The following is a 24,552-nucleotide window of genomic DNA, read 5'->3' on the forward strand; positions in this document are numbered from 1 at the left end:
GCAGGATGTAAAATGCAACTTTCGTAAGTAAACCTTGAACAGTTCAGTTTTTCCTTTTAATTTCATGCATTTAAAACATTATGAAGGAAAGGCAAAAACATGTATCAGTAATCTCACGACAAAATTTTAATTGTGCGTGTACAAAGAAATAGAACTGAAAATTAAATTTTGAAAGTCTACATGCCCTTTTGTGCTATTTTCTCCCCCCCCCCTTCCTTAACAGCTGCTCTCCAACGGCTTGCATTCCCAGAATCGACACCGGCGTATATAAGATCGACTCTGGCATACGACTGACATTAATAACAGTGTACGATCAACACCGTTTGCATAGCATTAACACCAGCATAGGATCAGAATTGGTATACAGTAGATATCTGCGTAACATACAGGACGCTTATAATGTTCATAATCCTGAATTATATATATTTTACATTTTTATACCACAGAGAGAAGGCTTTCTAAGTATTTGAAGGATTTCTCCTATAGAACTGGTTCTGGAGACTGGACACGATTAGACATGGAAGGTTAATCTAGTTTCGAAGTAAAATAAAGCAAGATATATGTAGAGTTTTTAAATTTCCACGCTAGTTGCGACGGAAATATCTTTGCTATCTTTATTTTAAAAGTGATACGTTCTATGCTCTGTTTACGAAGTAGTTTTACCATTATTACATCATGGATATGTTTAGAATTTTATTTTTATTTCTTTAACTATATTTACTTTGTGACTAGTTTAAAATATGTATATGTGAGAATTATGCCATTAAGCTATGCAAACTATTGATATAAAACAGAACTGTCTGTGGAATATACCAAAAGGAAAAGAAAATTGCATGAGAGCAGGCATAGCAGATGATGTCGTAGTAGTCGGGTTTATCCACATTGTTATTATTGTGTTATTCATATTGTGTACGCAATTTGTAAGTACGCATAACCCAGAATATATAGATATTATTAAATATTGCTAAATAAATTGTAAATATTGTTAAACGATGCTTATAGATTATTTACGTTCTTGGTTCTTTAACTCCTAAAGCATGACTGTATTTATGGAATTTATTTTAATAAAAATATGTTTTACATGGTTTTACATCTGAAAACAAGAAACTCGGTCAAAGTTAAAAAAAGGCGCATTAGCTGAAATTGTAGAATCGGTAGATTATTTCGAAGCAGGAGTAATGAAAAATAAGCAATGCCCTCGCCGGGACTCGAACCTCGGACCTCTCGAATACACGCCGAGCGTGCTGACCATTACGCCACGAAGGCATGCTAAAAAGGCGGCAGAAATACCTTATAAAATGATTTCGCTCGTTTATATTCTGATAAAAGGGATTTTATTACATAAATTTTAATGTCATAGTTATATTTTTAAACTGTAATAACTCAATTAACAAAGTTGTAGAGACATTAGGTTTTTCGGAGCGAAAAGTATGAGAAACCAACTATACTTTCGCCGGAATTCCAAACATGGATATTCTAAATGGTAGCTAGATGCGCTAGCACTTACATCACGAGAAAACCCACGGGGGGGGGGGGAAGAACCCATAATTCTTTATATTTTTTCCCATTTAAAAGGCGAGTAATGAGAGGCACATGACCTGATGACAAAATCCAGATGGTTGCGAATTATGGTTTACCATATTTTATATCGGGGGCCATTGTAGAGAAATTTTTTTTTCCATGGAATGAGAAACGTAAAAAGCGAACTATGCCTCCTTGGAATTTGAAACACGAATATTGTAATCGTAGCTGAACGTGCTACTACTTACACCACAACATCATGCAGGAAGAAATGCGATAATTCTTTATAAAGTAATCTACTATTTTGAATTAAGTGGGACAAGTAATAATTAACTGTTTATTAAAAGATGGTAAGTTCCTAGTAGTCATCAAAAAATAGTTGTAGGAATGTAAATGAGGCTGAAATTATGAACTGGTAAAGGGCTAAACGATTAACTATGAAGAAAGGAAAATTTTACGGAACTCATCCTCGCCTGTTAAAAATTTTTAGTGGTTTCTAGGTTAGCTTTGTTCGAAGCTTACAATTAAAATTTCGAAACGTGTAATTTGAGCTCATTTGATTTTAAAAATAAAGGAATGCTTGCAATATCATATAAATATCTCTCATTTTACAATGAAAATTTCTTCTTCAATTTTGAGGTAACCTTTTCTTTTAGTACAGGATTTGAGAAAAAACATTAAAAGTTAGCATAACAGTTAAATAGGGCTTCTAAAACATTGTGTTTTGCTGCTGCAAAGCAGCATTTTTACGTTTCTAAGATTCAATTAACTGGATTCTTATTTTATTTGAAAAGCGAAGCAAAGAAGCCAAAATGCTTAATTTTTAGATGAACTTCTTCAAAAGATACTTATTAATAATATATAATTTGTATTTATTAATTATATATAACTTAGTCTGCTCAAATTTATCGTAAAAATGCAACATTTTTTTGGCTTATTGGCTAAAGGGTATTTTTGTTTCTTTTATGTTTCTCGCTTTGATTTGTAATTTTTAAACAAGAGGAAGTAAGGCAAATATTTTGAATGGAAATATTAACTGATTATGAAGATTTTTAAAATGCAATTAATAAGAATTTTGAAGGCATTAATGATGTAAAAATTTTTACTGTTACGTGTTACTCATCGTACTTCCAGACGTTAAGCTACGAGTGGACGAGAGTTGAGAATAATTCTAAAGGAGAACAAATGCTTCTGTCATTTGTCATCGATCTTGAATATCCGTGGTTGCAAGGCTAAATTGCCTTGATCCATCCCGGGTTTGATTGATAAATACTCAGGAGAAAGATTCTGAGAATCTCATAACGTTTTTGCATAGCATCAGCCTCTCTAATGCTATGCAATTTTCGCACAGGCAAATTTTAAGTCCTTTCTTTTCTGAAAGCTACTCTAAACGTTCATGTCTTGTCAAAGATCCAAACATGGGCCTGTTAGCATAAATCTGAGGGCTAGCTATCAAATGGAAGATAGAAAATATTTATTAAAAAGAATTATTTTAATGCATCGCAACATAAAAATTCTATTGAAAAAAATCAAATTTCGTATTTGAATGCTAAACTTGTTTAAAATTTCACTCATTAATATCTGAATGCAAAAAAGTGGAATTATATTTTTGTTTAATTAGAACTATTAGTCTTTATCACAGCACTCGAATCAACAGCAACGGCAACGTGCATTTATCAAGCGCGTTGCTGTACAAAGGCCGGCCTTCATTATTAACCAGCAGCTACCCATGAACACTTAAATTTTCCGTCTGAGCCGCTGAAGCATAAAAAAAAACAAAGCATTAAACACAAATCGCCTTAGGAAAAAGAATAAGTTTCATTGAGCCGAAAGGTCGAGATAGAAGGTGCCACCTACTTAAAGGAGCATGAAAACACAGGTCGTTCACCCGCCTTTCACTGTCGTTAACTGCATAGTTGACATTGACCCACGCCAACTTCTAATCTGGGTCAGATGATTCTGGAATCGAATCTAACCCTAGGAGGCCCGAGATGGGAATGATGCTGCATTCTTTTGATGCTGTTCGTCCATTTCTATCCTGCTTCGGATATTTTAGTATGGTGTAACTTTAATCTATTGTTTTCGAAGACGATAAACACGGGAGAAAAATAAGTAAATAAAAAAGATGAATCCTGGAAAACGAATAAAACAACAGATTATTGCACATTGTAAGTAAGTAACATCTTATAAATAAATAATGCTTATTCCTTTTCACATAAATACTTTTTAACTAAAAAAAATCGTGCATGACCCCCGTGAATTTTGTCTAGACAGAAAATCTGTCTTTGCGATGTTTAGAAAGCTTTCACTGTCTACGTTACTTTGCGCCGAGAAAACTTTAACTTTTTGTAAGTCTTCGCAAGTTTTGATCCATTGAGCTCTTTTTCGTTTACGTATTTAATGAAATGGAAACTTACCCTGAAAAGCCCTGGGAAGTAAAGCATCGAAAACTAACATAAATAAATTAAATGCCACTGAGTGACATTCGGAAATGCCGCTAATGATTACAAGAACGTAAGGTATTTTAAAGTGTCAGTCCCCTTTTGCAGCAGATAGCGAGAGTCGGGTGTAACGAGCAGAAATACCAAGATCTGTCTTGGAATTTTTTTTAAAGTGTGATTCTTTAGTACTGACCTATCTGTCAAGAACACATAATTTTTCTGTGAGACGGACTCGGAATTCACAGTCCTGTGCGAAGTGAACTTACTGTGCTGTTAGATTCACAATCTAAAGAAGATAAAAGCAGGTAATAAATGAGTACTTTGCTTAAGTTCTTTCTACACAATCCACGCTGGAAATACTGTTCCGAAAACGTGATTTTCAAATGAATAATGTGGTAAACGACAGTTTGCAGTTTGGAGAACAATGCATGTGACAATAAATAACGCTATTTGAATCGAACTTTATTTGGAACCAATAATGTCGTGAGCTGCAAGAGAGATTTTGTGGTTTTCCCCATGTGTAACGTGGATACGAGCCAGTTTCCTTTAAAAAATCATCCACGGGCGGGGCATTCCTAACTTTCCTTGTAGGGCCAAATGGCGGAGCGTACAATAAAAAAATAATAATAATAATAATGTCATGCGATACGTGTGGGAAAAAGAATGCTGTGGAAATGATAGATTTAAGCGCTATTATATTGTAAGTTCGATGCAGCAGAGCTAATATTTAACATACATGTCACCTTAAATTTTAAGTGCAAAAGTATTGACAAGGAAGGATGATAACCTTTCGAAAAAAAAAAGTGCATACCGATGAATACGTACCGTTTTCAACAACATACTACTCGCAATCCGGATGTGGGTCGCAGTGCAGTTTTTAAGTTCAGCATATAACGCTGATAAAATGTACGTACGTACATATTAAATGCATTTATAGCACAATATATTCTGCCATATATATTTCAAATTATACCGATTTGTATATTAATCGAAACTTTGCCCAAATTAAAATATGTATAGTAATCATGTACAATATTCATGGCTAGTATTTGACACCCTGGATAAAGCTAGCTTAGGCGCTCTTATATTAAATGAAACCTCCATATTACAGTTCCACAGAACGTTTTTCAAAAAATAATCGTCTTAGATACCATAGGTACTGGTGATACTCAATACCTTTATTTAATTATATTTTCAGAAGTGCTTCAGTTACAGAGTCGGTCGTTTTAAACTGGCAATCATAAAAGCTTCGCTTCATGTTTATTTATATTGTAGAGTTGTTAGGCATTTTTGAAGCAGGAGTGCATGAAAAATGAGCAATACCTTCGCCGGGACTCGAATCTGGACCTCTCAAATACTCTCCGAGTTAGCTAACCGTTACACGACGAATGCATGCGGAAAGGAGGGTGAAAATATCTTATATAGTCCCCCTTTTAAAGGGCGACTGGATATTAGGGGACCCAATCGCCAAATCCTGGTGGTGAAGAATCATTAACTACCACCTTTTTAGTTAGAGAGCCAATGCAGTGTCATTAGGTTATTTTGAAGTAGGAGATGTGAAAAAGGAGCAATGCCCTCACCGGGACTCGAACCTCGGATCTCTCGAATACGCGTTGAGTGCGCGGAACATTACACCACGAAGGCATGCTAAGATGGCGGAAGAAATACCTTATAAGCATATTTCATAAAAATTGATGCTGTGGTCACAGAAGGGTTTGTTTGTATTAATATTATCTTGAAAATGATATTCTTATTATTCTTGAAAATGTCATATATTTGCATTTCCTGCTTACCTCCATATGAAAAACGTTTTGCAAGACGTCAGAATTTTTTTCCCGCAGTGCGCATGCATACGTGCGTCTGCATTTCGCATAACACAAAAGCGATTAGTCGTAGAACATGGAAATTTCGCACATGGAACTGCTATAATATTTAGTTGTGCACCTTTCTTTTTTATTGCAATCGACAGTACCAAACGAGTGTATATCCATCCCCTACCCGGTTTAAAAGTCTTTACCTGGCTTTTATTTTCGCACTTGTTGGTTATAGTCATATACATCTGATTACAGAAGTGTTTTAAATGACGAAAATATTCAAGTCAAATTTAATAAATAGATAAATAAATAATTCTGAAAGCTTTCAGATTTTACGTTTCACCCAAAGGGGCGTTTTTTAGCGTTTTGTGTGTTACCTTTGTTTATTAAATATCATGTTCTTTGCATTTAATCCATAAAATTCAATCCAACAGCAATATCGCAAAATAATTTTAAAATGAGCATATCTTTAGAATTACCGATACAAAGTCTTGCGCGCTGGAGATATTAATATTAATGTTTACAGTTTTGCCATTGCTCGATTTGAAATCGTTTAGTTTGTTAATCAAAAATTCATTAAAGCGTTACAAAGCATGAAATAGATAATGAAACAAATTCCAAATTAAGGCTTCCGAATACCTATATTCGATAGAGGATTACGTTATTCAAAATTGATAGCTCTAGGTACCGTTGCTTTAGCATAGTGCGAGAAACATACATACATTTATGCAAATTCTTCATTAGTCAATTTCTTTAAATATAATACAGGGCTCTGCTATTTGGTGGCAACAATTTAAAAAGAGATTCGCCGTTTATAGTGAATCGACACAAAATGTCAAAACGAAATTAATAGCTATTTAATCTCAAAAGTTGTAATTTTTTATGTCGTTTTCAACTTGACTTGAGGAATCGGTTAATTAAGTTAGAATAATTCTAGAAAATATGTTTAAATGAAAAACAGCAAAAACTGAGTATAATTCAATAGGCCATACAAGGAAGTCAAGTGGTGTCCACATCAGATTTTTATAAACTGCAGAACAGTTCCAAAATAAAAAATAATAATAATAAAAAAAAGTTATCCAATACGTTGCATAATTTTACAATAAAATCTAAAAAGATGCATCTACGATGTTCTTTGCCTTCAGGCTGTATATCTTTAATGCAGTATACGCATGTTCTGATGACATCTACTATTAGTGATGGAATTAGCTAAAAAGGTACTGCGCAGAATATTGGTAATAAATAAAAGTATCATTAACCAAGAGTATGGCAATAGATTAAAACCCTTAAAAGAATAAATTGTCTCCCATAAAAACTGCAGAACATCTGCGTTTGAATCCTGAAGAACAGCCTGCTTGCAGAGGCGTCTTCGTGGTTTTCCACATACAGAATGTGAATATGAACTAGTTTCGCTCACATAATCTTGCACGTGGGAATTCCTAACCTTAAACGCTGACAGTTCTCGCGTGTTTTTCGTAATTAATTAAACTAAGATGATCTAAAAAGTATTTTCTTTTGGAGACACAGTTAATCCATGATTTGGATAAATTTTCTGGGGAGATGATTTTAAGTGATGTATTTATATTGTTTCCATATTAATTTTTAAGACCAGGTAATATTTTAAATTTCGCCGCTTATTGACTCACCCACCTTTTTAAGATAAGCAGTTTTGTTCCGGGGATGGAAATTGCTTAGAATTGGTTTACTGGTTGATTAACTGGTTGCTAGTACTGTTAGTGCGAGCTTGTTGTTAAAATTCTTAGTGTTTTGTAGCAGCTAGCAGTGAAAATATTTTTTGGAAGAGAAAAAAAAAAATAGGCTGCAATTTTAATTCAGAAATTCAGATAAAGTTTAAATTTTGTTTTATTTAAAACATCCTTTGTGTGTTGAAGAACATCTGGTGTAATGTTCCTTTACTTCAAGAAGGAAAATTCTGCATTTTCCATCAAGAGTAAAAAACCTTGCTTCCGACTACTCGTAATACAGAAAAATATTTTTTAACTAAAGTGATATCAATATAATATTAGATTTTGTCTAAATTTAGTTTCTCTTAGTTTATGCCTGGTTAGGATAGTAATAAGCGACATTATGTTTACACATTGTTTTTGTAAATACCAACGGTTACAGAGTATTGTTAATCCTATAAATTCTGCAAGAAATTTTAGTTTTAAATACAACTTAATTTGTTAACTTCAGGCTTTGATTTAAAACAAACTTTTATCATGTTTTTATCTTTATTTTCCAGCTTTGCTAAATTCAGTTTAAACTATGTTCAGAGAGAAAATTTGTTAGGAACAGTAAATATTTAACAAAGAAATATTTAAATATGGTCGGAAAAAGATATAGCTTAGATGCTATAATGAATAAGACCATTTTACGCATCTGAATTATTAGAGGTATGAGATAGCAGCAAAGTTCAAGGCTGAATAATTCAGTTTAGGATTTTGCTGTGGATAAAACTGTCTGTTTATGGAGGGAGTTGTTATAAAAACTACTGACATATTTCTTTCAAGATGCATTAAAATTAAAGCAAAAGATAGTGTATGATTTTGAACACAGCAATCATAAATCCTCTATCGTCCTCAATTTTAATATACAATTTTTTTTAAATCTAAGATACTTTATCTGAGATGCTTTAGAACAGAGTTTATGTTGAAATAGATGGTAATGTTAGGAATATTAATTTTTGCAGTGTATTGCATTTATACGTGAAAATAGAAAATTATTTTTGTTTGAATAAAAAAATATATATGAATGCTCTTTATTTCTGTGATGTATTTTTAAACAATAAACTACATAGAATAAATAAAACTGTTATATGTCATTATTAAAACTTGCTTATCACACAAACATGCACACATAAACTGAAAAAAAAGTATTTTAAACTTCCATAAGAAGAAGGGAAGTTCAACTCGTGTTACTCATAATTTATCTCCCAGCATTTTATTAAAACAAATAATGCAATGAAATAGTCTTTTTATAATTCTTTATACCTTATAAAGCTTTTTCACAGCAATGATTGCGCATAGTGACTAAAGTTGCATAATTCCAGGAGAAGCGATTGCAGTGACACCAATGATTGTGAATACTCGGATATTGTTGGTTGAATGGACTCAGTGAAACGTGCTGGTTTGTGCTGAGTAGTAAATCGTAGTTGAATGATATCACTTTCGATGTATTAAGTCAGGATCATGAGTTTTAAGCGCGGTTGCAGATGCAACTGGAAAGTCATTTTCATATGCGGGAATTTCTTATAATAATGGAAGTTCACTTGTATCCCAATATCCCAGTTTGTAGTATCCGTACTGCTTGCTCCTCTTTCGAGATCAAGTAAAATTAAGGTTGTTAATTTACTTAAATAATTTTAATGCTTTCGTTCATTTAAATATTAAAGAGGACTGGTGGTAATAGTTCTCTTTTCACAGTTATTAATTATTTCTCTTTCACAAATCAACATTTCAAGGCACTTTTAATACTATTATTGGCAAGTCTTTTTCTCACAATATATATTTTTGAATCAGTAATGGATATATGTATATATATATATATATATATATATATATATATACACACGACTTAAAAGTTTCTGTCTTTAAGAAAATATATCCTCATTAAAAATTTACTGTAAGTTAATATTAGTAGAGTAAAATTGTATTCCCTCTTCCCCACAATAATAGTATCAGTTTATGAATTTGTCCCTTAACAATAGGAGCAAAAGAAAATAAATATGGAACGCAACATTTATTATAAAAATTTTAGATTAAATTAAAACAATAAATTAAAGATATTACTCCTGATTTTTATTTTGAGTATTCGGATAGTTTTTGGATTGATGGCTGAAAATAATTTATTGCCTCCTTTATCAGAAAGATGTAGCATTAACTGTGTCACCATGTTTGAAGACTCTATAAATTGATTTCCAAATAGCTTTTGCTCAGTAATCAAGCGTCCGCAGTCTTCTATATATGAAAGGATAATGTATTATAGTATATACGTTTAAGAAGCTGCTAAATTAATTTAGATAAATGTGCATGCCATATGGATTGCTCTCCAGTCTTCGGAAGATATATAGCCTATAAAGACTGGTGGAAAAATGATCCCCGTAATGTAGGTTTAATTGGTTCTTTGTTCACTCCATTATTCATTGTGTAGCTATAACAAACGCTCCATTTCTGAATATAAACTAAATAATTGTGTAAAAATATATGTTAATTCCTTGGACAAGTGAGAAATTTTTGTCTTACAATATGTAGAATGACTGCATCCATTGACTTTATATGAGACTTTTGACGAGCCTTTTGATGTTTCGTGAAGAATTTTCTTTTTCTTGAGAATCAAATATCAAATCTTTTGAGAATAACGTTAAATACTTTTAAACTATGTAACTTTTGTTGAACAAAAATAAAATAAGTAAAATAGAACTGTTTCCCTTGAGATACTTCAAACGCGAATTTAGACTACACTATAAGGTAGTTCTCCCCCCTTCCCCAGCGTGCTTTCGTGGTGTAACGGTAACACGCTGGGTCGGTATTCCAGAGGTCCGTAGTTCGATTCCCGACGAAGGCGGTTGCGTATTTTTCATCTTTTCTGCTTCCAATTAACCTAATGACTCTACAACACAAAAACGGAAATTTGAATATCCAGACTTTTCGAATATCCATATCAGCTGCAATCCAAGTTAGTTTCAGAAATGTTAAATCTCCTTGGTCTTAGGAATTTAAGCCGAACTCCAGTGGTTTATTAGAAAGTCTAGATAATTTTGAATGATTCTGTGCGTTTGAAGTATCTATTTCTTTTTAGAATAAGTTTGTTTTACAACCAAGCTGTAACACTGCTGAACACCAACAATTCAAACCAGGTTCAAATCTCGACAAATGGACTTGTTGCATATGGAATTTTCGTGCTTTTCCACATATGTAACGTTAATACTAGTTAGGTTTCCTTAAAAGTCCTTCACGAAGGAATCGTTCCGCTCAAGGAGATAGCCTTCGCGAGCTTTGCTAACATCTAATAATCCAATCAAAATTTGCTTGTTTACTGTTTTGTCATAGATTAAAAACCGTTTCTATGTATAAGAAGGCTTTCCTTTCCTTTGGATGTTATTTATTTATTTATTTTGAAACTTCCTTCTCATCGCTTCTTAGGTAAAAATTTTAATAACTTTTAAGGATTAAGAATTCATTTCATGCAGTTTAATATTGCGAATACATATTGTTAAAGATAAATATGAACATAAGTCTTTTTATAGTGATAAACCTTGTAGTGTGTAAGTCTTGATACTTTAATCTTCTTGTACAAAGAAATCTTCATTCTGTAAATTAATAGTTTAAAATTTTGTTTAGAAAAAAGAAATTGTTTTTCTGTAAATTATTACTTTAGAATCCTGTTTGGAACACATATTTCTTTCGACAAGAACATTCTGTACATCTTTTGATATAAAATCCTCATGTCTTACTACAATCATTGAGCGAAATTCGACTACTCTTTTAAACTCTGCTTATAGTAAAATCATCTGCTTATAGTAAAATCATTAAGTATTTCATTTTTATTTATAAATCCAACGAAATATTACCTTTTCATTAGTACGGTATACATTAAATTAAATATGATTACAGAAATAACATTTTATATGCAACGAAACGAAATCTTAGCATAACTATTAACTCTTTCATTTTTATTTATAAATCCAACAAAATACTGCCTTTTGATTAGTTCGGTAAATATTAATCAAATATGATTGCAAAAATCACATTTTAAATCCAACGAAACGACATCTTAACATAACTATTCCCTATGGGGTGTTGCCATTTTTGACGAAATAATCACACAGATAAATGATTTTTTGTAATTAATAGCTCTGAATTAAACTATGTAATGACTTGCATTATTCTTACATATAAAAACCAAAAATTACCCTATTAAACTTTATGTGATGATGAGAATAAAACAAGTTCTATTGAAAACGCATATTTAAATGTTATTTTCCTACATTATAATCTAATAATTCTAAATCTAATCTTAATCGATCTAAATATTAAAATCTAAAAGTACTTTCTTCGATACTGAGGTAGTTTGATAACCGAAATGAATCTGAGAATACTAATAAGTTTAATATTGCTGCACATTCAGAGCATCATGTTACCATTATTGCTTATTACCCAAGCAATAATGGTAAAACGCTTGATAATCAGCCCCTTCCTCCCAAAAAATATGCTTTTGTCGCGATAAATTTTTTCGAGAATGAATGATGCAGCATGAAAGAACGCGATGTTAATGTTGAAAGGAGGGATAAAAAGAATGAAAGAGCGACCAATTAAAACGTAAGAAAAAGCAAGATGGGAAATTTATTGACGTCATCCCATTCGTTCTGCGGAGCGGTCAAGCAACAATTTAAAATTTTCGACTCTTTAGCTTGTTCTCTCTTCAGTGCGACAGAGAGATTTTGCTGTTGTGCGCTCGACAATCGTGTTGGAATTCTTTTCTGTTTTTAGAACAGATTATTAAACTCAGATGATTCATTAGAAACTATTGATACTTTCAGAAGATTAGGGCATTTGAAAGAATCATTTTCTTCCAAGTTTTTGGAGCTTGTGTTACTCCTAGGTAGGTAAGTTTAATTTATTTTTCTTCGGATGCGTTTCATTCTTTTCCTCAGATTAGCTTTATCTCGAAATATGAGATAATTATTGATTAGAGTCAGTTTCCAATTTACAGGATAATAGTGGGATGGTAATCACGATTAACTCTAACTCATGGTTTAACCAAGGGCAGTTAAAAAACGCAGAAAAGAAAACTCATATTATAATTAAAAGAAAATAACTATCAATAATTCATCAGTGTTTTTAAACAGTTGAATGTGGAAGATAAATTCATTTAGTTCCTTAAATTAAATCTGTGTTCAAAACAAAAAGAACGTACTGTAAATAAAGAAAAAATAAGTATCGTGGAAATGGAGAAAGTAAATTATAAGTGGCATTAAAACGTAATACTTATAACAGAACTTGAACAATATCAGTAAGTTTAAACTAGCGTAAAAAAAAAAAAAAAAATCAGAAACATTTTTTCTGTTATACAATGTACATTTTTTATTGTGCAATATGCATTTTTTATTGTGCAATGTGCATTTTTATTATACAGTATACATTCTGGATTACATACAATTGAAAATCATACTATGAACAAAAATAATTTCCAATACTATGACATATTCTGCTATCATTACAGTTACCCACGTACTTTTTTCCACTTTTTATATTTTGCTTCGACAGTTTTGTTTTACATTGATTGTTTACGACAGTAATTTTTTCATCGTTCCGCACTAAGCTAACTTCTTTTTTCAATCAAAGCCTGGTTTGTCCTCAACACGATTAATCTACCCATGGCTAAACGGAAATGATTGTATGCGCATTTGCGAAATGTTTCTGTTTTGAAGACTGTTTTCCTGTTGTCTTTGAAAGTACTATGAACCTTAATGTTTTTTTAAGTTTTGTCATATAAATTTATAAAACTTTAGTTTCACAATAATCTTTTCCAGTAGTGTATACCTCAAGAACAATTCGGGAGAAAAAAAGATTAAAGTAGCAAATTTATAAAGAACATTCTCTATTGTGTGCAAATGACGTCTTTCCTCTAAATTTTAAACCGAAAACGGAAAAAGTAATTTTTCGATTTTCATGCTGTATAATGCTAAATCAGTGTTTCTCAAACTTTTCTGATTCACCTCCGACTTGTAGAAAAGAAACTGAATGCTGAACGCTGTCCTGTGGACCCACATACCTATTTGTTGTAAAAATATATAAGAAAATAAAACGGTAAGGGGAAAGTTGAATTATCTGCATATTAATTTAACCGTAAATACACAGTCATATATAGATATAACATCAAAAAGGACAGAGTATTCTGTTCTAAACCTTTTGAAGACGCAGTATGTAATTTAGATTGATAGAGGTAATAAAATAATGCAGCACTGAAAATGCATAAAACTAGAATCACTTAGTATTACCATCACTATCAACAAAGATTTTAATTTTTCTGTTCTTGATTTTATTCAGATGCAACTTACGTAATTTTAAATATTACTGTAGCTTTGATCTTCTGTACTTGCATAGAAAAAGTTTTCATAATTATAAAAAAAATATTTTTAATGCGCATCTTCTTAATAATTTATATTTTTATTTTATTTCCAAGCAATATTCTTGAGTGATGGAATTTATAATATATGCTGATAATGCATTTTATTATACACATTGTTCATAAAAGCCTTAATGCGATTTTTATTTCACAGCTGTTCGTCGTAAACTTATGCTTCCCAATTTGCAAAAAAGTGGCGCATATATTCACGTTTTGGCATTTTATAATTCAAACTTGTTATATATTTTCCGTTTCCTGTAACTCTGCTTGGTAAATGTTCATACTCAAAAATTAAAGCACAAAAACGTTAGACTCCCGTAAGATAAAAACTGGCCAAGATATATGATTTCAAAAATATGGAAATTTTGTCGTATTTTATCTTGAAGAGTATTTTCATTAAGAGTATGGCAACTGAATTTTTGCCGTATTTTACCTTTGCCATATTTCACCTTATCTTGAAAAGTCGGTTAAAAAATGAATTAGAATAATTCGGTGTTGATTCCCCCCCCCCCGTTTAAATTCAATCGCTGGTATTCTTTTTTAGTTTATTAACATTCTTTAATTTGTAATTTTGCTTCATATGGCAAGCCAAAAGAATTTTCTCTCAAGTGATTTACAAGTTTTCAGATGCTAAACATATGTTTTTGGTATTCTAATACAATTTTGTTACTTTACAGTCATAATCTAATACGCATACAACAATTCATTAAACTAGAAATATTTTTCTTTTTAAATTTATGCAAATAATGCTACGAGTTGTATTTGTGCAAATAATAAATACCTGTCACTTTTTTCTGAAATTCGAGTTTTATAAAATTCTTTGAATAAAATCGCCTTTATGAAAATAAATAAATAAAATTGCGTTGCTCAGTACTTTTCATGACAGTCTACATAAAAATGCTCTTCATTTAATCTATAAACATTAGAAACCTTTTTCGGAACTGCTATTTCATTTTTATTTGCAACTTTTTTTTTTTTTTTTTTTCAGTTTGTGTACATATCTTGAACATATTTTAAAGTTTAAAAATTAAATGTCTCGGTCAGTTTGTATGAGTTTCACATATTTTGTATTTAAGTTTTTAGGATAAGTTTAAACTTTTTTAAACCTAATTAAAGGGACCAGGTTACTACACAAAAATTAGATTTTAAAATTTTTACGAAATTCATTTTTTTTTTAAAATTTAAATGTGCCTTAGCATGAAAATTTTTCCTATCTGAAGCATTTTTATAGTTGGAAATATATATCTAACAGCTGCGAAAATAAAGATTGTATAAGAACGTTTTATGGGCACGGTATGTACTTAATTGAGTATTTTTCTTAATCTTTGTAACATTACACTAATTAAAAGCTGATTCTGACGTCATATAAGGCATGTCTTTAAAGTAAGTACCGTTTGGAAATAAAAAAGAACTAAGTAGAATTTTCTTACCAACTTTATTTTAATATGAAAGTCTGTATCGCAATCTAATTTTACATAATTTCCGCCAGTATTAAGGAACTTATCGTATCGTACAACCAGCTTTTGAACATCCTACAATCAGCCCTCTTTATAGAAGTCTGTCGCCTGTTTGGACACGCACTGCAACACGATCGTTTTGACCTCATCATCTTCGTTGTGGCGAAGATCGCCCAGGTGCTTCTTTAAGCTCTCTTCTTTAATTCGCTTCTTCTTCGCCCAGGAACAGGTGGGAATCACTGGGCTAGCGCCCAGTGATCGGGACGGTACGGAGGGTAATCAAGTTATTCCCAACTAATTGGTGCGATGAGATCTTGAGTTCGTTTAGTGGCATGTGGACGGCATTGTCATGAAGCAAAACGATCCTCGAACTCAACTCAGCATGCTACGCATTTTGTTTTGGATTGCACAGCGCAGTTTGTTTAAAGTCTCACATTGCATCGTAGAATTTATTGTGTCACCACGAGGCAAAAAATCCTCAAGCAACACCCCCTTCCTGCCCCAATATACTAACCAGCTAGAATATGAAAAACTGGAATTGTCTGTATGCCTTCTCTCTTAAGTGACAGAGGATTTACATATCGGAGATGTTACATTTAAGATGATAATAACATAAAATTAAGCAAAGTTACATAATATAACACAAACTGTTGCGTATACTCTTTACAATAGTGGATTACATAAATTCAACAGAATTGACATTTTGGAGATTGTTGCACTGGATTTTGCGAACTTCACTCTCTTGGGTGATGATGAATACCGCCATCCCATAGACTGCTGCTTAGATTTTGGTGTAGCGTAATGCAGATTTCATCGCCTGTGACAATTTGGCTTTAAAAATCTAACCTTTTTCACTGTACCGCTGACAGAAAGTTAAAGTACTATTTAAACATAAATTTTGAAATACTTGCAACTCTTTTTTGTGCAATAAAAGTATAAAATCACGTATAAAGTATTTTAGGTTATAAAAGTATAACCTTAGCTGTACCTCTTAACCCTATGAATCTTGCACTTGCTTCGACAAGTTGCCATCAACACAAATATTTCAAATGATAGTTTACTAAAGACTATAACAAAGAAGCTATTTATACTCTTAATTGAAATATTTCATATAAGGACTAAATGAACCATTTTCTCTAAATGTTTTACCATTCGTATATGTATAGTTGCTGTGAACAAAAAACAGGATTCCAGGATGAAAATTTCTAATAATGAGGTAATAAATGAATAAATGTTTAATTAATAACAACTATTTACTAATAAAAAAATAAATGTACATAATTCTGTAAAAAAAATAATAAATTTTCAAAACTTTGCATAATGTAAAAACAAAATTTGCATAATAACGAACATATCGAAAGTTATTTTCTGACTCACTGTTAGGTCTCCATTTACATTTTGGGAAACACTGGATTAAATAGTTACAACATAAATAAAACTCAAAATTAGCTCTCTTTGAGTCAAAAATCTTTACCAGCTAATTATTAATGAGAATAATAAAATAGCTTAAGGGGAGTTGGAACCCCAAAATCTTCAAAAAATTGTGATTTCGGATTTTTGCATTTTCAAATTCTCTACACTTTTATCTTTCTAAAAATACCATTCTTTAATCCCTAAGAAAATTAGAACTGTAAAAAAATCTAGTTTTAATTTGTCATCTATTGCTTTGATCAATGAGGATTTTTACATAAAAACGCGTTTTTCTCCAAACGTTATTTTTTTTATACTCGATGTACCTTTTCTCAGGAACTACTGTTCACAGGTATCTAAATTTTTTATGGCTTATTTATTAGGTTCCCTAATATTTACTGAAATGAGCTTTTTGTAATAAACTTAGGAAAAAAAAATTTTTTTTGTGTGTGAGAAAAGTGCTAAATTTTACTATGCCTAACAAAATATCCTGTAATTTACTCTCAAATTCAAAATGTTTCAAAAGCTCATTTCAGTATAATCAGATAGGTATACTTTAATTGCAGAAAAAATTTCAAGCTTGTATCTACAGCAGATGTTGAGAAAAGGTACATCGAAAATGGCCAATTTAACATTGTCGGTATGGAGGTTTCTGATACCCCTTAAAATATCTTTCAAATAAAGGTATAAAATGTTTAATTTACCCTCTAAGCAAACTTAATTAATTCACTGACAGCAGTAATGATATGAATTTGGTTAAAAAACTGGAATCTGAAAAACTTCAAATTACATTCTAACACATTGAGAAGTTTACCATTAAAGTTCAAATACTTTAAAAAAAAATTAATTAAAAAACATAAAAATTGTAAAAAATAGCAATCTAATCTTAATAACTAAGCCTTAAAGCTTATAATTATCTAAGGCGTTATACGGTCAGCTAAAGAATTAATCATGCAAAAGTCTAAGACACAGAACATAAAATCTTGTATTTAAAAACAAGCCTTTCAAAATGACAAAGCCAAATGGTTGGAAACAAATAGGTTGTGAATATTATTTCATCACAGATTAACATCAACGTAGAGATCAATGCATTGATTAAATAAAGAAAAGTACTGTTATTCAGGCCACAAATATGCAATTTTTTTGTCACTGGACTGTTTGAGCCCAAGGCTTATAATAAATATTCCTCTCAAATGACAATACTTCCAGTTTTGTCAGAACTGCAAACTGAAAACAAAAACTCCTCGATGAAATTTGCTTGCGAAATAGTACATGAAGACTTATTTAATTATTAACAACTTATTAAAAATTCTAAGCAAATAAATATAATTTTTATAACAAGGTAATAAAACTTTTTTTAAAATTTCTACCAACTGAAATTCATGATACTAATAAATATCTACTGATCCCCTGTTGCATCTCAACTCACATTTGATGATTCGAACCAGGGATCTTAACTGAACTAAAATCATGATACTCAATACCTGCTTCTCCTTGCAGTGACAAATGATGCCATCTAAATATTAATCAGGATAATTTTTTTCCAATGGCAGATTGTGAACAATTACATATGTAACCCATTCCATTAATCTATATTACAAGGCCAGATGTGGTGGTCTCTTTATTATGGAGACATTTAGTAGGTGGGCCACCATTACCTTTCCTATGAAGGGACGGACACTTACAACCATGCCTTCTCCGGGATTCGAACCCAGGCCCTTCGGTATCGCAGTCAGCTTCCCTGACCACTATACCGACTGAGCGGCTTAATCAGGATAATAAAACTACCTAAAATAGTTTTCAAAATAAAATCAGGAAGTTTTGAATTATTCTCACTGAGAAATAAGTTTAGGAGCTATTTACTCATTGTCACTGAATAATGTTCAAAAATGATGCATAAAAATACTAAGAAAAATGAAAAGAGTATTCCCGATAAAATTACGAAACTGCGAATTCTTTCTGATTATCTGTAGCAAAACAAGTTATTTTCTTCTTCTCTATCGTTGTTTCACATTTATCATTTTTGTACTGAAAGAAACTTCGAAAACATTCTTGTATCTTATCAAAAGACATATAAGGACAAAAAAAAAAAAAAAAAAAAAAAAAAAAAAAAAAGCATGTCCGTGGGAAGCTTGTAGAGCTCTTCAATCCAAGGTAGAATCAAAGGGAAAAAATAAGCAATTTTCTGTACTTCAATTAGTGGCCTTTCTTTGGAAGCAGAAAGTAGAATTACTTCTTCTTCAAACGGGAAAGACAGCTTCAAACGTAGCTGTTGCTATAACTATTTTCTTTAAAATTATAGATCTTTTATCGCGTTTGAGACATAATGGAAGATCCAGTTGTTTTTACAATTTTTATTTATCATACGGTTTTAGTTTTATTTCAGTGGTCGATCTTCAAATTTACTGCGAATTGCTCTTTAAAATAATATTGTGCTTTGTAATATTTTTACTTAGTGCGTTCTCTAGCATTAGCTTTTTAGCGTGTATGAGCTAATGAAATTTAGAAACATATCGGATGCATCTGGGAAAAGTTTATTGGATGCCACTCAGCTTAGGAATAATGGTAAATTTAAATAGATTTTGGAAACTTTTGTCATTGCTGATGTTTTGTCAGATTTCTCGGATTAATAGTGTAATTTAAATCGAACCAAAGCTAATAAATTTTAATTAAATTAAATTAAATGCCTGAAGCAGAGCTAAATAAATTTACTTATATTTTTAATTATAATTAAAATGCATTTATAATGTGATAATTGTCACTTCATTGAAAGCTTCGGGTATAAATCATCATTATCATCCCATTGAAATTACCGACAGCGTACATCTTAAAGATCAAAATTTTTTTCTCTTCAAAAGATAAACGGAATTCTAGAGCATTGGTTTGAGAGGAACAATTCTCCAAGATTTCAACAACACTTCAGAATTAATTGCATACCTTCTTATGTTTTAACTGAAGATTGGAGAATGAATATTCCATCGGGCATTATCCAGGCATTACTAAGCAATTATATCTGCATAATAACGAAATACATCCAGATATTTCGAAAACGTAAAAAACTGGATTCGGATTTTTCTATACATTTTTCTTATTTTATTACCTGAGTCACCATTTGCAGTTTTCTTACTAACCAAAAATTTGGTTACTGGAATAATGAAAAGTTACAAAATTACAAAAGCATTATCTTAGCATGCCCTTATACCCCCCCCCCAAAAAAAAAAAAAAAAATACGGCAATATTCTTTCAAAGGATTTTTTAGGGAAGATTTTAAAAGAATTGCATGTGATTTTCTTTTAAAGAATTTTAATTTGTAAAAATTCTAGGAAAATGCCAAGGACAGAGAAACGGATTTATAGATATCATTTGGTTTTTTGTAGACAGGAAACATTAAAAAGGAAAAAAAATCAACTGCTTCCTTGTCGGTATTCGAACCACGGATGTTACGCTTATTAACTGGACCTGCTTGCCTCTTACAACAGGATAGTACGCACGCAAGCGTGCGATAATTCCTTATATTCCTTCCGCTCAAGGGCAACTGTAAAGAAGCGCAAGACCTCGTCGGCTAAATTCTGGAAATTAAATATCGTCGGCACTCTTTAGTTCGGATGCCGCTCAAGAGTCTATTAGAGATTTCGAAGGCAACCTGAAATTCCAACTGTACCCTGCTTGGGATTCGAACTACGAATTTTCCAAACGATAGTTGGAAGTGTTGTGTAAGTCCTAACCACTTACACAACATCAGAACTCGGAGGGAAATTACTTACAAATTCTCCTGCTCCTATCAAACTGAAAAAAAAAAAAAAAAAAAAAAAAAAAAAAAAAAAAACAATTTGGCAACCATGATGGCAATTAATCAAAAAAAAAAAATTAAAAATTTCTGTGAATAAACATTGAGACGGTGATTTATCGAAGCAAGGCATATTTACCTGCCTATCTTTAGACAGTACAGGGTTACCTTGCAATGGTCGATTTTACAAGAAATGTTGTGTTAGTGTTTCAAACTGGACGAGTTACGAGGAAATATCTATTAAAATATGAAGTTGCCGATTGAATAAGCAACTTAATCCATCAATAAAAGAATTTTCCAGTGTTATTATTGAGGTGGCTGAAGAAAAACAAACGTTGGATGAAACTGGTTTCAAAGTGACCATGAGAAAAAAAAAAGTGCCGGTAAATTATCAAGGAGATTTGCATTCATTTACCTTGATAGAACGGGAAAAACAGTGAGCACGTCAAACATTGGTCATTCGAGGAAAAAACGAACATGACGCACGAACATGGTTTTTGAAGTCTCAAAATGCATGCATGTGAAATATGTCTAAATGGTTTAATATGGTCTGCATTAAGAAAATTTTCTAAAAGCGCGCTAGCTGGTATTATAAAATTATAAATAAATAAAATATTATGAATTTCTGTTCTGAGCTCGTACACGTAAGGCATGAAACCAAATTATAAATGTACTTCATTTTTATTAGGTGTAATGATTACTTAAAGCAGTATGCATGTTGTTTTAAATGGAAGTATACAGCATACAAGGTAACAGAAAATAACTTTGTTCCAAGATCACTAGTGTTATCATGTATGATCATTTATGATGTTATTCTGCAAAATTTTCACTCTTGCGTGAGAATTTATTTCATATTGTTCTTTCTTTCCACCTCCCACTCATCGTTTCGTATTTAGCCTGTAAAGCGTTTCAGTACTTCACCGAAGACTAAACACATTTATTCCAAACAGCAACACCAACAAGTCTTGTAATATTTGCCGTGCGAATTCGGGGACTTCTGAATTGCTCTATCAATAGTGAAATAAATATTTATAACGTCTAAATTAGATTTTAACTGTCGCCCAAAAGGTTTGTTAAGGTTTTTTTACGCTCTCGCTGAGCTCGTAGTCTGCCAATCTGCTGTTACAGTCACTCCTACTAACTTTTTTTTTTTTTTTTTGTCTTTTTAGCTTTATTATTAAATATCATTTTCTTCTCACTTACGCTATATACAATTCAACGGAAAAATTGCAAAAATTTTAAAAGCAGCAAAGTAGTATACATTTAGAATTCCCGATGCAGAGTTAAATGTTGGCATGTTTTTCTGTTTTGTTTTCAGCCATTTCTCAGTTCGTCATAATCAATGTTCAGTTTTCTAAGATAGCTTTGCAAAACTTTTTTGTTATTAATGTTTTGTTTATTTGCTTTATTTATTAAATATCCCGTTCTTGTTGCTTATGCCACATAAAATTCGATTCAATGCAAAATCACAAAATATTAAAAAACAACATATCTTCAGAATTTCCGATAGACCGTCCCACGCGCTGGAGATAAACATGTTTTTCTCATACAGTGTTGTAATTGCTCGCAGTGTTGTATATAATACAACAGTGTTACATACAGTGTATATAATACAATAGTGTTATAATAGAACAGTGTAATACATACAGTGTTGTATATAATATATATATATATTAAATTCGTAATCGATTTTGTATTATTATTATTATTATTAATTTTTTTTTAAGTAGTACTTTACATAGTTCTCACGTTGGTTTGATTGTACTGTACTCTTCTATCGATAGTATGCTTTTCTTATTAAGTTGATTGTCTATAAGACAATCATTATCTTAATCATTGTATCATGCTTACAAGTATCTTCATTCAGTATAGTATTATTAGTAAATTATGTTGGTATGTTCTATTGTAATGTATAGTGAGCATTTGTACTATAACAGAAATTGTAAATGTTTATTTGATGGCATCATGTTAATCTAATTACATTGAAATCTGTCTCATGTTCTAAGAATCTGTCTACTTTTTATTTAGTACACAATTTCAATATCGTTGTTTCTTGTCTCATGTTAGCTAGTTTCATTCTTAAGTCAGCAAGTATAGCATTATCAGTAAATAATTCTAGTCGGTCTGCAAATATCGCATTCAGTCAGTAATATAGTTCTGTCGGTACTATAGCTATTGTTGACAATATGGATAGTTTCAGTCAGCAAGTATAGCTTTTTCCGCAAATTCTTCTTTATTTGTAAGCAACTTTCTGCCTTTGTATATGTTTTTGTTTAACTATTGCATATTTTTACAGATGACTTTTTGTTTGTTACGTACTCTCCTTCTGTTCATATGCATTTTTCATTTAATTACTTTTTTTTAATAGCAAGCATTATTATTCAGTTAGCAAGTATAGCATTATCCGCATACTATGTTACTAAGGTCTATTGTACAATATGTTAGGTCAGCTCTTTAACATACCAGAAACTGTAAATGTTAGTTTGGCATCATGTTAGTTAATTGCATTGTACTATCTATCGCTGTATGAATCTGTCAACTTTTTAATTAAAAAGTAAATATTATATATATTATATAGCATATAGCATTTGTATATGTTCTTGTTTACCTATCGAATTTTGAGGCAAGCATTTATACAGATTTCATGTTGGTTTGTTTGCACTGTACTGTATTTTCTACTGTTTTTACGCATTTTTCATTTATCTACTTGTTTATAAGAAAATAATTTTTGTATGCTTTTCTTTTTATATTATGTTAGCATGCATTATCATCCAGTCAACAAATCTAGCATTATCAGTACACTATGTTACTATGTTCTATTGTACTATATGTTCAACTGTATTATTTCTGTCAGCTCTTTACCATACCAGAAATTGTAAATGTTAGTTTGATGACATCCTGTTAGTTATTTATTTTGAACTTATCTAATGTAGTAAGAATTTGTCACGTTAGCCTGCATCGGGCTCCCAACTATTTAGCCAGTTTGTATTGTACAAATTTTTACTGAATGTAAGAACCTTATCCTATTGAGCCGACTACATCCTACTGACTTGCAAAATCTGCAAATTTGAGCAATATACATGAATTACATAAACAAAATATTTAACTTGCAGACTTTGATCTATAGATTTTGTACTACATCTATGGAATATGGACTATAGACTTTGAACTGTGAATTCTGAATATAGACTTTGAACTATAGACTTTTGTTGGAACTACAAACTACTCTTCATCACTACTATTTCTTTTCGTCGCATATTATATTCAAAATTCCGCACATATTTTAAAGAGTTATGTCATATATTATGTTAAAAATTGTTGTATTACATTCAAAATTCTGTACGTTTATAGTTATGCTATCTTATACATTATGCTTCATTTTTTTTTTTTTTTTTACATTCCAAACGGTGTATCATTGCAAATTATGTATTCACATCAAATTATGTATTCATTTCAATTATGTATCATTGCAAATTTTGTATTCATTTCAAATTATGTATCTGTTTGCTAATATCAATAAACGGCTGGGATCACTAGTGGGGAGACGGCGCTAAACCAATTAACCAAATGGTAAAGGCGTGGTGCCCGTCTTCCCCGTTCCTAAATCCTAAATCCTATTCTCACTCTTTTATAGTTAGTTCAGAGTTACATATAAGAATACGAAACAAAATGGAAGTCTGAATCTTTTAAATGGAAAATGTATGAATTTTAAGCAGTACAACATTTCCTGTTGATTATATATTTTAAGGGGGAAAAATAGATTTCAAATGACATACACACACACACACACACACAAAAAAAAAAAAAAAAAAAAAAAAAAAAAAAACATTTTATCTATACTGTCCTCAAAAATTTTCACTGATACCTAGAATTTAAGTTATGAAAGCATTGTTTAAAAATAAGTACTTTTTCTGCATACATAATTAACTTGCTTCTTGTACTGTCGTTCGTGAGAGGCGTGATATTATTTGTGGCGGGATAGAAACTGATGC

At 31.3% G+C, this 24,552-nt stretch overlaps 1 protein-coding gene across 3 annotated transcripts in view; it reads left to right on the top strand.

The window, feature by feature from the left end:
* Window positions 1–24,552, top strand: part of LOC118193957 (uncharacterized) — a 114,830-nt gene that overhangs the window by 48,481 nt on the left and 41,797 nt on the right. Inside the window, exon 1 of one of the 3 annotated variants that reach the window (XM_035365126.2) lies at window positions 12,203–12,383. The exons of 1 other annotated variant lie outside the window; for it this stretch is intronic. The gene's annotated coding sequence lies outside the window, so the exon portion shown is untranslated. Of the gene's footprint in view, window positions 1–12,202; window positions 12,384–24,552 lie in introns of those variants that run through there. One more of the 3 variants, XM_035365125.2, reaches the window with a different exon arrangement.

This window comes from Stegodyphus dumicola, chromosome 8 (genome assembly GCF_044657685.1).
Source record: "Stegodyphus dumicola isolate Sdum_Otavi_A_Nest chromosome 8, ASM4465768v1".
Taxonomy (NCBI): domain Eukaryota; kingdom Metazoa; phylum Arthropoda; class Arachnida; order Araneae; family Eresidae; genus Stegodyphus; species Stegodyphus dumicola.